A 16,233-nucleotide genomic window follows, 5' to 3' on the forward strand; every position below is an offset into this window, starting at 1 on the left:
GGCACATAATAAATTCCTCTTATATAGATACTAGGGGCCTGGTGCACAAAATTTGTACCCTGCAGGGGAGAGTCCCCTCAGTCCGATGTAAACCCTCTGCCATGTTCCGGGACCCCGGCCGCTCCAGGCCTAAGTGTGGGCCTATAGGCTTGGGGTGGCCTGGATCCTGAGGATGCCTGTCCCAGGGACACAGGCCTTTTGGTGCCGGTTTACGTGCAAGCAGCCGCAGAGCGAGAACCTCTGCTGGCACCTTCACACTCACTCCAGTGGGGCGGGAGCTTCCCCTGCGTCACCATGGAGGGGAAGCTGGCAGGGGAAGCTCCAGGCCCTGACCGTGGCTTCACTGCCCTGACCCCGGCTCCCTGGTGCCTGTGCGCACGCAAGCGGCCATGGGGCTGGAACTTCCCCCATGTTGCCATGGCTGCCCAGTGCCTGTATATGCAAATTAACCCACTATCTTTGTTGGGTTAATTTGCATACTCACTCCTCATTGGCTGGTGGGCATGGCTTGTGGGCATCGCAGAGGGACAGTTAATTTGCATGTTTCTCTTTCATTATATAGGATATATCTATCTATCTATCATCTATCATCTATCTACCTGTCTATTATCTATCTATATCTATCTAATCTATATTTGTTTGTTTTTCTCGAAAAATTCTGAATAATATACCATACAAATTTGTATGTATATTTGATGTAATAAAAGTACATACATACATTTTACTTATTTTTTGGCTTTTCGTTCCTCAATATAATCTAAACTTGAAGAATAAAGAATTTTTTTAGCTTTGTCAGTCAACTATATGCTCAGAATCTTAAACAGTGCTAAGTATAGAGTGGATACTCAACAAATGTTTACTTAAGGAAATAATAATCATGTTAAACTACTTGAATGCCAGGAGTGGCACTGAGTTTGATGGCTAAAGCTACAGAGGAAGGGGGGCTGAAGTCTTAAAAGTCATATCCTTAGGGATAGGTGCTACATCAACATGGACATGTTTTTACTAAACTTATTTATGTAAAAAATAGCTTTATAGAGACACATGAAAGCTATTTAGGATGTTTTTGTACACTATTGTCCTAATTTGGGCATTTTGTACACTATTGTCCTAATTGGGACATTGTGAAGAAAGTAACCATCTTCCTCTCAATTTAATCTGGGATACTTGGCAGAGATATCGCTGGGCCTGTTTACTCTCACAGTAGAAATGGTAAAAGATGAAGGAGACAAGGAAATGGAAGTGAGCTGATCAACCGGGTCCTGATCTTCAGCTATCTGAGATTATTACCTAATTCATTCCTGTCAAACTTGCTGACAAGTGGGTAGCAGTTTTATTAGCCTCAATAATTAGGTTTATTCTTTTAGTGTCTGATTTGACCAAGATTGCTAGGTTAGAGAAAAATGTTGGTAAGGCTACTAAAGAAATCATTTGAGAAATTTTCAAGTTAAAATCTAATTGTGACTTATTATTATTGAACTGCTTAATCAAACTACCAATCAGGAAAGATCCTAAAATATGCATAAATTCCTGGAGGATGGATTTCATGGTGAGGTTGTAGAAATCAAGACTTTAAAGCTGACTTTTTCCAGTTTTGCAAGTCAAGGTTTGGTATTTGAAACTTTGTGAGTTCTATCCTTTTTCCTCCCCGTTGCTGATAATATTTCCTTATAGCATGGAGTAGTATCTATAAAAGTTGTTGGAGGTTATGCTATAAATCTACCCTCTCAGTTGTTCTAAAATTTATATTTGGATTCTACCAGGCCATCAGACAACTATACGTGTGTTTTGCATTGTTTCAGTTCCTTGTAGCCTTGCTTGTACCAAATTTCATTTTGGATTTATGCCACCAACTTGTGTTGAGGGACATTTTAAGAAAAAGCCATAGGAAAGACACTTTCATACATAGTGTAAAACTCTTGTCAAGTACTTGTTCAATACATCCTCCTGAGAGCTCTAGGGAGAATTGCTTTCAGTATTGTATAATGGGGAAAACTGGGATTCTTTTGAGCAAATGGTTTGTGTTTGTTTTATAAAGACAGAGAATTGAACAACTTGTAGGCTTCCTCTAAGGAATTATGTCAGCCAGAATTTAGACAGTAAAACAGAAGCCACTCTATGTTTTCCAAGTATAAAGAGTTATAAATTGGAGAGTTCTCATTTTACACAACCGCTGGACAATCTGTAGGTTGTAGAGATTGTCACTACTGAAGATTTCAATTTGAAGCAGAAAAATGAGTAATTCTCAGAAAGCTCAGTAGGAAGCTGTAATTCTCTCATATCTGCCCCTGCTTCCATGCACTATGACCTCCTTTGCCTTGTCCCCCAAATACATGTGAGTGCTTCTCTTTAGCAGACCCTAACCTGAACAATATGGGAAAGAGGTTTGGAGGGATGTATTTTCAACTTCTGTTGTGTAATACAGAGAAGAGCTTAGAAAAGCTGATAGTAAGGCTTAATTGATAATAGATAATTAAACCCCAAAAAGCATAATATATTTATCCTACTTCTTGCAACAAGACAGGATCTAATAGGGTATAGTTTGTGTTCCAATTTTATATCTGGATTCAACTTGTTTTACTACCTCTATTTTTTATTCTAATTTCCTTATTTATTTATTATTTTGTTTTATTATAACTTGTACTATAAGCTTCCTCAACTCTTTTGAGAAAATGGTATATAAATAAATAATTTGTTTGAAAGGTAAGTAAAGAATGAGTTTATGATAAATGTATATCTAAAACAACCTAATACACATAGAGGTCTAAAGTGTATGGTAAGAGTAACTCAAGCAATTGACATACAACTCTCTAAAACCATGCCCTTTATCTTAAAGATGTCCTTTTCCTTGTTACATTGATTTTTTTTGTTACTAATAGAGTCTCAAAATATCTCTCTATATAAAAGCCAGTGACCATAACAGCCACAATGACCGTAATGACCAGTTGCTATGACACCCATGTGGCCAGCAATACCGCCCATCAAGGGTGGAGCCAGCCAGCCAACCTTGCAGCCCCTCCCTGCTGCTGGCCTGCCCCTGATCGGACTCTCCCACCCCAATAAAGAGCAGGCCACCAGCCAAACGCCCTCTCCCTTCCCTCCCCGGCCAGCCCTGCCCCACCATGATAGTTCCACAGCCCGTCCCCCTGGCCGGCCCACCCCTGATTGCAACCCTGTACCCCAATAGGGGGCAGGGTTTGGTGGCCAACCTCTTGAAGCCCCTCCCCCCAGTTTGCCCTACCCCTGATCTCCCCCCCCCCCCCACCTAGATCAGAGGCAGGGCCAACCAGACAACCACCCATGGCCCTTCCCCCATGCCGCTGGCCCCTGATCAGCACCTCCAACCCCCAACCCCCAACCCCATTCTGGGTGGGGCCGGCTGGCCCACCACCCACTGCCCCTCCCCATGGCCGGCCCCACCCCCAATTGGCCCCCAACCCCAATCATGGGTGGGGCCTACCAGCCAATTGCCCGCAGCCCCTTCCCCCAGCCAGCCTGGCCCTGATTGGGCTCTGATCAGAGCAGGCCAGCTGGCCAACCTCCCACCATCTCCTCCTCCTGAAAGGCCAAGCCCCAATCTGGCTGGATGCCACCCATGCACAAATTCATGCACTGGACCTCTAGTATTATTAATAATAGACCATAAAATACCCATATTTCCCTGGCATGGTTGAAGAACAAATAAATTTTCCATGTATTTTAAGCTTGCTCCTTGAAAGGTCTTAATTCTTAATTTTTAAATTTTAATAATTTTTGTAATATTTTACAAATAAATAAAAATTATACCTATAAAAGTATATGTCTGCCTTCTTAAGCAATCAATAGTTTAAAATAATTCATGTTTTTATGCAAATTTAGGATAATTATTATGAAACAATAATTTAGTCATAGTGTATCATCGTAATGCTTTCAGGGACTATTGGAATATAGAAAACTCAGGTTCCTTAAAATGAGCTGAATTCTTCTATTTGTTCTTTTTTATTTGTTTCTTTCTTACACTGTTCTCCAATGTCTCATTTTACACAGAGTTGTCTAGAAGAGGTCTGAGGGTGGCTCTACCTTTCTGGTAGAATAATATCCTATTCTGAGTATAAGAGTTAATATTTCTTCATGCTTGAGAGCTTCCTTCTTCTTCTCTTTTTCCTTTTAAGTTTAAGGCTATATATCAACTCCTGAGGATTTCATAAGCTTGACCTCTGTATGAGTGGACACTATTAAGTGTATTTGATCTTTTTAATAGGATTACTGAGTAATGAAATTTAGAGACTAAAAGAGACTGTGAAAGGTCACCTGGTCCACCACTTTCCCAAAGAGGCCCCTTCCATTTAGAACCATATCTAAACCACTGCAGGCAAAGGGCAGCCTCTACTATTTTATAGTCTTTCAAAGACAGGAATGCTATATTCTCTAGAGGCAAGCCATTTTTATGTTTCATAATTCTTTTTTTCAGAAATTTCTTCCTTATATTTAGCTTAAATTTATCATGCAAAATTTAAGCCCATGAACTCAGTCTCTGATGAGATTTGAAAATAACACTTGGATTTTGAAAGGACTTAAGAAAACCAAGTTCTACCGTTTTACATTTTCTAGGGCAAAAGTTGGCATAATGTGTGTGTGTGTGTGTGTGTGTGTGTGTGTGTGTGTGTGTACAAAAGAGAGAAACAGACAGACAGAATTGGAGAGATAGAAAGAGAGAAACTGAGAGTCCATAGATTTTTTTTTCAAATGCCCGTCATTCATGTGACATTCATTCATGCATCAAACTTGTTGGTGAGGAGCTTGTCTAAGCTAATTCTAATTCTCACCAGGTCTTCCTTGATACTAATGCACATTCACAAACTAGCCAGCTGCTTAGCAGTTTGTAGCTACGAGGTAGAAAAAAATGTAAGATGATATAGCAGAAAAACAATGTAAGGACTGGAAAGAAGACCCACTATTACCCTTGGCATTAAAGAACTGTCTGACCTTGAGCAAGTCAATTTCAACTGAGAAATGGAGTTTGCTAATAACATATCATTGTTATCTTACAATGAAGTGGAAATATTTGTGGACCCAAAAAGAAAATTGATGTACAAATTCTTTGGAAAGTACAATTTATACATAAGTATATAGTAATTTCTCATTCCCCAAATATTTACCTCTTCCTTAAGCAGTGGATTGTGGAATTAGGAAAATCTGTTTTGGATGATAATTTATGTATTGTTTAATTGCGTGATCTTAAATAAGTCTTTAACATCTTTTAGGCAAAGTTTTCTCTTATAAAATGGGGCAATATAATTGACCTTGCAGGGTAGTGGTAATGATTAGAGAGAGTGAATGCAGTGTCTAGCATACTGTTTCATAAACAGTAGACATTCAGTAAATACTAGCTATTGCCATCTAGATATTAAAACAAAAAGCAAACAACAACATTGATTTCTACCTTTCTTGCCCCTATCTCATGTCTCCCATATAGTTAATTATGCAATCATGCCAATTCTACCTGCTTAATATTTCTGGAATACACTCCTCTCTCTCAATGGCTATTGTGTAATATGTGCCATTATCATAACTCTCATGATATATTTTAGTAGTAGTTAACTTTGCTTCTAATATTTTTCCTTTTAATCTAGTTTTCACACTGTAACCAAAATCAGTTTTCAAAGTGCTCTCTGAACATTTTACAGTGCTACTCTCAGTCAAACATTACAATGACACTACCATTAAATGAAGCCAAAGATATTCACAACCACTGAAGATCCTTCACAGTCTAGTTTGTTATCTTTATGTCATTTTCAACCCTCCTCTCCCAGTAATGCATCTTATTCTCCTTCTACACAGGCCTACTGGCAGTTAAGCTAAATATGCCACACTTTGGATTTTGTGTGTGCTGTTTTTCCTGCATGGAATACTCTTCTATCCTTATCTACCTTTCAAGTCTACATTTACCCTTTGAAGCATACAGATATTCTATCCTTTAAGACTCTATACATAACCTGTAGAAGGATCTATACATAATCTTTAAGGGATCAAATTTTTGGCATATGGATTTTACTGAGGTTACTATGACTCTTAAAATGTTAGGAGGCATAGTTTTGGACTCAGCTTAAACATCCTCTTTGAGAATACTTCACTTGGGCATTGAATATCAAATGATAGGTAACATTGTCTTTAATATTTTGAAGCAGGTATATATTAATATTGCTTTCAGTGGGCAACCCATGAGCCAAAGTGAGATTCTGAGCAGATAAACATTCCTGTGTAAAGGGCCATCAGAAGATCAGTTGTTTAAGTTCTGTCTTAATTTACTAATGACTAGAAGTACATAATCAAAGTTCATTTCTCTAACATTAAGGTGTTGATTCCTCTCAATACACAAATCCATAAATGCAAAATGTATCCCTCTGGGCTATTACCAATTATCATGTTTTAAAATAAGTGTTTTAGGTCTTTTCCCAAGGCAAGAAAAAAAAAAGGTAGGAGAAAAAACTTTATGGTTTTAGAGAATCTGAGGAAAGTAAAAGGACTATTATAAAACAAAAATAAGTTAGGGTAACCAAGGTCAAATTTTACCCCTGTCTCTGTTTCATTAAGAGATACCATAAGGCAGTAGTTTTCCCTCCCACTGGATGTAAGTATACCTGGGATGACACAAGCATTTTCCAAAGGGTACAAGGTCGCTAAGAACTTCAAAGGAATTAATTTCATTATATATATATATATATATATATATATATATATATATATATATATTCTTTCCTAAAACTGATCTATGAGTACGCCTGCAGTCATGCTGAGTGTCCATTCCCATCTTTCACACTTTTCTCCTATTCTGCACGAGAAAGGAAAATCTCTTACCTATCCAGCATCATACTGTGGTGGATTACTCCACTGTGTAAAAACCTTTGGGACATTGTATGAAGGTTTCATGGGAAATATTGATGTAGATAGTAAGGAAGTGAATAATTATAGTTGCTTAGTAACAAACCTATTTACAAGTGAATTTGATTCCACTTTGTTTTCAATACAATTGAAAGAGGACCCAATTGAATTGTTGGCTGTGATGATTTTTGTCAGGTAACTCAGAAGTAATGTAATAAATTGAGAGATATAATAGCAAAACTCCTTCCATTGCCATCTAATTATTTATTTAATCAAATGCTTATATCTAAAAAAATGAAAAAATAAAAAATTGAATTGCTCAGTTCTCTCAATTTTGTCAATAAGTAATATCCATGGTTACACATAGTGATTAAAGATGAAACCCCCGCATATTACATTAAGAAAAACATTTCTGCCCTGACTGATTTGGCTCAGTGGATAGAGTGTTAGCCTGCGGACTGAAGGGTCCCAGGTTCGTTTCTGGTCAAGGGCATGTACCTTGATTATGGGCACATCCCCAGTAGGGGGTGTGCAGGAGGTAGCTGATCTCTCATTGATGTTCCTAACTCTCTATTCCTCTCCCTTCCTCTCTGTAAAAAATCAATAAAATATATTAAAAAAAAAGAAAACATTTCCAAAGTTGACTTTTATGTTTAATTATTATTGATCAAGTTTATATTGTTTTGAACAATAGTGTATTAATAATACTAATACAAAAGTGGCAATATTTTTCTTTTTAACAATTAGAGCTTTTAAGTTTCTGAAAATAAAAGCACAAAAATATTTTTATGTACTTTGAATGTATATATGCTCATATAATATGTGGTATATACTATATCATATATACTATATTTAAAATTATACATAATATATGTATATATATTTGTAGGAAAGCATGATAATTTGAATAACAATAAACATTCAAGAAAAATAATATATTACTGTAGGAAAAATTTCTGTGGGTGAAGTAGAATGATAATGCAAGTTTTAGGAAAGAATGAAATGTTAAATTTCTCAATCATTAAGAAGGCTTTTTCATGTATTTGTTTAATGGATAATGGCAAGTATCAAATTACTATTTTAAATGTCTGAAAGTCTAATATTATATTTTAAAATGTCAATAGTTGCCATATGCTAGAAATTACATCCTTCATAGATATTTTGACTTGCGCAAATGTTTTAGTCTCCGTTTAAAAATATATGAGAGTCATTTAGACTTTCAAAATTCTTTTAGGGGATATATGAGCATAAAAGCTTTTATGATCATTCCTCTGAGGTACACAGAAGTCATAAATTTCTCTTTCATCTCAGAATTATCAATTATGAAAGATTAAGATTGAGGGCATTTCTTTTCTTAGGGTCCCCTTAAATATTCACCCTCCCCCAAAACTGAGCAAATTAACACTAATGTGTGTTGACTCCTCAGAGACACAGTGGATTTGGGAACGGCCTTTGGCATTGAGGTAAGGAGGCTGGATGAAAGAAGAGCAAAGGATGGAGACATTAGGGAGTGGCAGGGCAAACATGCCTGTGCCATGATCTTCCTGGCTGTGGCCTTGGCTCTTACGTGGGTCCTCCCTGGGCGTGGTAACAAGAGCCTCTGCTGTAACAAGAGCAGATCACTTCAAGAGAGGAGCTGGTCCCTGGGAACTCCAGGCCTCACCTCAGCACTGTCTCAGGAGAATCATCTCCAAGGAAGGAAATGAAGTAATTAGTAGGCAAACATAATTCAATAAGAGAAACAGTCAATTTTTATTTCATTTATTTTCAGAGATGAATCATTTTCTCCATGTTTATTTTCTCTTTCTATTAAAACATATTTATCTCTTTACCATCAAAATCTTCATTTCCTTTAGGCTTGTTTCCCCATATCCAATACTTCTTGGCCTCACAATAATATGAATGTCAAGCTACCAACTTAGTGTAAGGGATTTGAGTGCATGAGAGGGCTGTGTTCTTGGCAAAATCCTGACTGATTTTTACTACGTCTAAATTTATGACATATTTATAAAAGTCAATGCAATTCATAAATATTTTCTGTGTTGCTGGGGAGGGAACTTCATTGAAGAGCTAAAGTAACAGTAGGTATACTAGTATTCACCAGAAAGTAGTTAAGCATGTTTTATTTTTTAAGTATTATTTTAACATTAGTTTTAGTGACAACATGATGTGCTTGGAGCTTTGAGACCTGGGTTCTTGGCAAGCTAGTATTTCTACCATATACTGTGGGTGTTTTTTTTGGGAGGAGGGGGGTGGTTTGAGAAATTTTAGCTCCTAACATCTCTGGTCTTCAGTCTCCACATCCTATATAATAAAAGCCTAATATGAAAATTGTCCCCTCGGGAATTAGGCCGGGAGTTCGACTGCTTGCTATGATATGTTCTAACCACAAGGAGGCAGCGCAGAACATGACGGGTGTCAGCAATGCAGCACTGGCAGTGGGTGGCAGTGGAGGCGCTGCTGGCCCTGATGGGCCCTGACGAGAGCGGGACCACAGTGGGATGGTGGAGCAGGTGAGTGGGTGGAACAGGTGAGCGGGCGACACCAGGCCAAGGCGGGTGGGAGTGGGGGCTTGATTGCCCCACCAATTGCCCCGCAGATGGCAACCAGTGGCGGCAAGGCAGCGGGAGGTGGGGCCGCCGCCTGGCTCCCAGGTGCCTGGCCCCAATTGATCGCGCCCACAGGTGGGATGGTGGAGCAGGTGAGTGGGCGGCACCAGGCTGAGGTGGGGTGCCAGGTGGGGCTGCAGGGCTGTGAGCCTGGGGGTGCAAGCTGGGCCACCCTGCAGGTCACCCTGAGGGACCCTACCCATGCACAAAATTCATGCACCAGGCCTCTAGTCTATATATATAAACGCTTAAGCGACCGTTTGACCGTTTGACCATTCGCTATGATGCTCACTGACCACCAGGGGGCAGGTTCTCAATGCAGGAGCTGCCCCCTGGTGGTCAGTGTGCTCCCACAGCAGGAGCACGCTCAGCTGACCTACAGGTGCCAGAAGCAGGGCTCATGACTGGAAAGTGCTGCTGCAGCGGTGTGAGCCTCTCCCCCAGACACTCCCTCTGCACGCCCCTCCCCCATTTGGACTGGGATCGGGATCGGAACCAGCATCAGGAATGACTGGGTACGAGCCTGCAGCCGCTTCTTGGTCATGGGCGCTCTGGTATCACCCTAGGCCGGGGGTGCGGAGGCCGCAGTGGAAAGGCAGCGAGCCTCCTCCCCAGCCGCCTGCTGCTTCGTGCACAACTACATTCCTCGGGGGATGTTGGACTGCCAGTTTGGGCCAGATCCCCGCAGGCCATACCGAGGGGCCGGGTTGTGCACCAGGCCTCCAGTTTATAAAATAAAGGAGTTGATAGGACCAATTTTTCTCTTCCTTTTTCTGCTGAAACTTTATGATATAACTTTCTATTCTTATAATAGATTTTAATAGGGACCTACTCTCTCTGCACATCACATTTATTTGTTCTATTCCTAGGAACCATGATCATACTCCTCTTTGGATTTTAAATGCTTATGTATTTCTGATATTGTTGTATTAGATAGAGATTCCCTAAAGCATAGGGATATATTTGAATTCAAAGTTGGGTCTTACATAACTTTCCCACATTAAGTGCTATTTAAATTTTGGTTAGATTGAACTAAAATTGTCTTCTTTTCACCAAGATTCATTCTGTAGATGATGTTAACTGGTCTTATGTCTGTGTCTGGAAGGCCTCTTACCTGTGGGGGATTCATTCCGAGACCCCCAGTGAGTGCCTGAAACCATGAGAAACAGCAGACAGTACTGAATCCTCTGCATACTATGTTTTTTCCTGTGCATACATACTTATAATAATGTTTAATTTGTAAATTAGGCACAATAATGGATTATCAACAACAATAATAAAATAAAACAATTATAACAAGATACTATAATAAAAGTCATGTGATATAGTCTCTCTCAAAATATCTTGTACTGTACATATCTTTCTTATTCTTGTGAGATGTGAGATGATACAATGACTACATGATGAGATGAAGTGAGGTGGAATTTTCCATTTAATATTTCAGACCATGGTTGACTGCAGGTAACTGTAACCATGGAAAGCAAAACCATTATGGAGAAGGGGGGCTATTTTTTTTTGGTAATGTTTTCTCTGTCATTCTTTTTCTCATATCCATATTGTTCTAATTTAATTTTCTGGCTCTTTAGTTCACAATTAAATTTTTTTGTTTCTTACATTTCTACTTAACCTTTCTAAACTATATCAAAGGATCTGCATCTTGCTTTATTCTCTACTTATTTGATCATATTTATACCCTTGGCTGTCTTTCCGGTACTAATAAACTTCACTATGGTGCTACATTTAAAAATGTTGCTGTTCAGTTCAGAAAAGTTTGGGGGGATAGATTATTAAAACCCATGTTCAACCAATTTGCACTTTTATTTCCATAACACTTTGTTTAGTACTAGGAAAACTAAGACTTTTAAAAAAAGTGGAAACAACATGTATATTTTATGTTTGCATACTTCCTGTCTTTGCCAATTTTCGTGGAATGATGCTTAAGGCTACAAAATAATATATTGTCCTCCCTTTTCCTGAACCAGGAGTGAAATAAAATGCGGTGATATTTTAAATGTGGTGGGGAACATTCATATAAGTTGAAAATCTAATAAAAAATCTGTTTTCCAACAGTATGGATTTTTCAATAGAATTAAGAGGAAATGTAATAATAAAAAGCTGCAAAGTAATAGCAGTATAATAAATCCCCATGTCTTATTCTCGGAAGGCGTTTTCCCCCTGTAAAGCAGTATAGAAAATACTCTCAATTTTATAACCCCAACTGATAGCTGACTTTAGTCTTAGGAAGATGAGGCCCCCTCATTGATTTTATTTCTTTAAAAAACAGAATTGAAAATACTTTCCCTGCACAGGGGTTGTTGACATTTGGCTGTCGCAGGACACATCTGAACCCATCTTCTCAGTAGTAACTGTAAACATCTAGTTTCATCTGCTCTTTTCAGGCACTATGCTGGCTACAGATTGGCAAGTTCAAAGGAATACTAGATGATCACATTGGGAGGACACATCAACAGGGCATGTGTTGAAGATACTGTAGTGAACATGAAAGAGGCAGACTTTAGTTCAAACCCCATTTTTCTCTCTCATTAGATGTGTGGCCTCATCAATAACCGGGGAGATTATAATTATAGCACCTGCCGTGTGGCGGTAGGCCTGGCACACTTGAATGCTCATATGTGTTTAAGTTTGCATTAAGGTCTTTCTCCTCCAGGAACATGCCTGACTCTTTGTTAAGTGAAAACCGGTAACTATAAGGTTCGATAAGCAGGATGTAGCCACAGATAGGGGTGGGGGTGGGAAGAATTAAAAACCAAGCAACGGTGCTTGGCTTGGATTTAAAAATGGCAAGAAAGCTGGCTGGCGTGGCTCAGTAGTTGAGTGTCGACCTATGAACCAGGAGGTCACCATTCACTTTCAGCCCTGCTGGATCCCTGGTGTGAGGATGCCGGTTTGGGGGTGCAGGAGTCAGCCAATCAATGATTCTCTGTCATCTTTGGTGCTTCTAGCTCTCTCTCCCTCTCCCTTCCTCTCTGAAATCAATAAAAACATATTTTTTTAAATGGCAAGAAATAGGGAAGAAGACATTTTTTAGTATAAGAAATGCTGTTTTGGAAGCAGTCTTCCAGGTGAAATATATGTAAAATATTGGGAAAGAGGACTCTTTCTCTTTCAAAGAGAATCAAAGCCATAGTGGTGTTTTATAACTGTAAGTAACACACAGGAAATATGGGCCATGGGGAGTGGTGGGAAGACAGGAAGCAGCTTGTCCCAACCTCCTTTCCACTGTAGAGTAGAGGATAATATTTACCGGTATGCTACATTTATTTTCTAAGGTTTGTATTTCAGAAAATTAGAAGTATGAAGCTGTAGACCTGGGATGTGTGGTGAGAGGTGGGGCTTGGTACTTTAAGAAACGTGCTTTGAGCACACAAGCCATGAAGGAAGCCATTGCATGTTCACTCCATCAGCTTTGGGTAGCACATTTAGCAGTATAGTATAAGCACAGTTCCTTGCAAACTAGCTCTGCCCTTTTGCTTCCACAAGAATACTGTGGGAAGCGTGTTACTGCAGTGATCAGCTTTAATTAATAAAGAATGTAATTCACAAATCTCAGTACTATTAACTATTTTTGGTGGCAAACAATGTGCAGTATTTCTGTGTGCCAAGATACTGGAGAGGAGAATGGAAAGTTACTAGTAGCTTTGAGCCCAGGTGGTTTACCTTCCCGTGTTTGTGAATGGCCTATGACTATTGTGAGGGCAGAAGATGCCATAGTAAAGAGGACCTACTTTCAGTCCTTCCGGTCATCTTCCCAGGATGAAAACCACATATATTTCCCATCTTCCTTCTTCCCTTTCTCCTCCACCAATCGTCTAAGGCTTGTCTTTCCCTTCCTGCCTTTCACCACTGCCCTTTGCCCATCTGTGCATTACTGACAAAATCTGGGAATGGGAATGGAGCTGAGAGTCTCTAATAATGTGTTCTAATAATACTGGAAGATTATAAGAGAGTATCAAATAATAATAATAATAATAATAATAATAATAATAATAATAATAAATAGACCAGTTCTTCAGTGGCAGATGAAGGCCAGTGAACATACTGTATAAAAGAAATTCTTTGTTACTGACATCGCTCACCACCCAAAAACAGTTTCAGCCCCTGCATCAGCTATGATGAGCAGCACAGGGCAAGACACCATCTCCTTCTGCCACATGGATGGCTTGCCTTTGGCCTCCACACGGGCTTAGGCAAACCTGGGTCCCATGTTGAGAAGCTGCCCTGGAGGAATGTTGGAGAAAAAGTTGAAGATCAAACAAATTAGTGGCGGTAACAAAAGGGAATGTTGGTAATAAAAGAAAATAATCTGGATTTATTTTCTCTGGATTTATTTTCTCCTGGATTCTACAAGGAGAGTGAGTCTCTGGAGTGGCAGACTTGGCCAGGAGAATGAAAAAGGGCAATGAAGAGACCCGTATATTTTCACTTCGTGGTTATTGAGTGGTCCTTGGAGTGTGCATGCCAGGGGGGAAACACAAATCTCCCGTCTCTGCCCAGGAGAGAAAGACTATGAGACTCAATTCCAAAAAGAAAAAGGGTGTAAGGGACCAGCCCTCAGATGGAATAGATATATACAGCACAAACACCAGGAAAATCTCCCAGCAGAGAAGCCTTAAACACTGAGCACTCCCACTGGCACCACTGGAAGTGCTCACTGTGCCTGGGAACTCACCGAGGAGAGGGGTTTTAAAAACACACTTTCTCTTCTTCTGCATAGGTTGTTGCCTTTGGAACAGTTACTCTGCTAAGCTTTATACTAAAAGAACTATTCACCTTGTGTGTGTGTTTTGTAGAGAAATACTCAGAATAGTGTTTCTTTAAGCCGTGGTTGATGTTTCCTAGCGATCAAATGGTAATGTGAACTTTTATTTTCACTCTTCCCTAAAAGTCACGCACCACCAGGCAGTCCTGGGATTGGTATTTGAGACGATTCCAGGAAGTCAGGGTACTGAGAAAATACACTTGGTATGTCTCTGATTAATAATCCTATTCTATCTAAAATGCAATTTCCAATTTGAATAAGAAAGTAATATAAGCTCATTGAAAAAGTTAAGCAGCAAGAATTAGTGAAATTGCTGGGAGGAAAAGAATGGAGGAACTGTATGATTCTGTTGAACACTGCTGAGTTCACTATGTTTTACCATCTTTTTGTTTATTGTGGTAGAACATACAAAACGCAAAATTTGCCACTTAAATCATTTTTAGTGTACAATTCGGTGGAATTTAGTACATTCACAATGTTGTGCAACTCTCACCATGATCATATCCAGGACATGTTTTATCTTTCCAAACGGAAGGAAACTCCATACCCTTTCTCCCTTCCCCTGTGTCCCTGAACACCACCATTCTATATTCTGCCTCTGTGATTGTGACTACCCAAGGGAGTCATATATCATTTGTACTTAGGTGATTGGTTTATTTCTCTTACCATAATGTTGTTAAGGCTCATTCACGTTATTGTATTTGTTAGAATTTTCTTGCTTTTTAAAGGTTGAATAATATTCCACTGTAGGTGTATACAACATTTTGTTTATTCATTTATTCATTCATTGATGTCACACCGGGTATAATGTGACATTTCAAGCCTCTGGCACCTTGGTGATGTAGGGCATATCTTCAAACTAGCGACTAAACCAGCAGGTAGCTTTAGTCACTTCCTGATCTTGCTTTGTCTGCACCCTCCTGCCTGCCTAGTTTGCAGTTTGATACTAGCCACCACCTCTGCAGTGGCAGTCAGCTGTGTCTTCTACTCCTTTCATGGGCAAAGAATTCTACTCCAGGGCCTGGTTTCTGCTCCCTAAGGAAGTCCTATTCCATTTATGACTCAAAACCCAGCAGGCAGTAGCTTTAGCCCCTCTCACTACTTCCCATGTGTGCTTTAGTTTTGCTTTATTTTGTTTTGTGTTTGGTTCCTGATGATGTTTTATTTCCTCCTCTTTGTATTTGCTTCTGAATGCTATGTGTTTGGAATACCAGAAATGCTTCAAAGTGTGGCCATACACTTTCTTGAGAAGAAGTCCTGGTTAAGGTTGTGAGGTGTCATAGATCAGCTAGGCTCAGGAAAGATGGAACAGTGTGGAAGGAAAGGGCCTCATATCTATTGCTGATTCAAGCAGTAGAAGACAGTGCACTGTCCAAAGGGACTTTGCAAATTCAGGATTATTCACGGAGACACCAGTATCAAAAGGAGTTCAGTATCCACCCCTGGATCATAGTAGTAGAGGTCTTAGCTACAAACAATATTCAGCATCTGGCTGGAGGCCATAATCAATTTGACCCCAAATGACAATGGTTTGGGAATAAGAGAGGCAATTCTAAGATCTCACTGGAGGAGCCTGTACTAACTTATTTAAGAGAGCACTTTCAACACAGCAGGAAAGTGAAGTGTCAAATCAGATAGGTAGAGACTGGGGGACAGGGGTGGTGTGGGATATTTAGTGCCTTCTTGTGCCAGCTGAGAACCCGGATGCAGGTGGGTCCATGGTCGGAGATTCCAGTACCTCCAGCTGAGAAGTATTGGGGAGGACAAAGTCTAACAGGGGTGGGCAAACTTTTTGACTCGAGGGCCACAATGGGTTCTTAAACTGGACCGGAGGGCCGGAACAAAAGCATGGATGGAGTGTTTGTGTGAACTAATATAAATTCAAAGTAAACACCATTACGTAAAAGGGTAGGGTCTTTTTTTTCTTTAGTTTTATTCATTTCAAACGGGCCGGATCCGGCCCGCGGGCCGTAGTTTGCCCAG

This window comes from Myotis nattereri (assembly GCF_964212035.1).
Source record: "Myotis nattereri genome assembly, chromosome: 6".
Classification (NCBI taxonomy): Eukaryota; Metazoa; Chordata; class Mammalia; order Chiroptera; family Vespertilionidae; genus Myotis; species Myotis nattereri.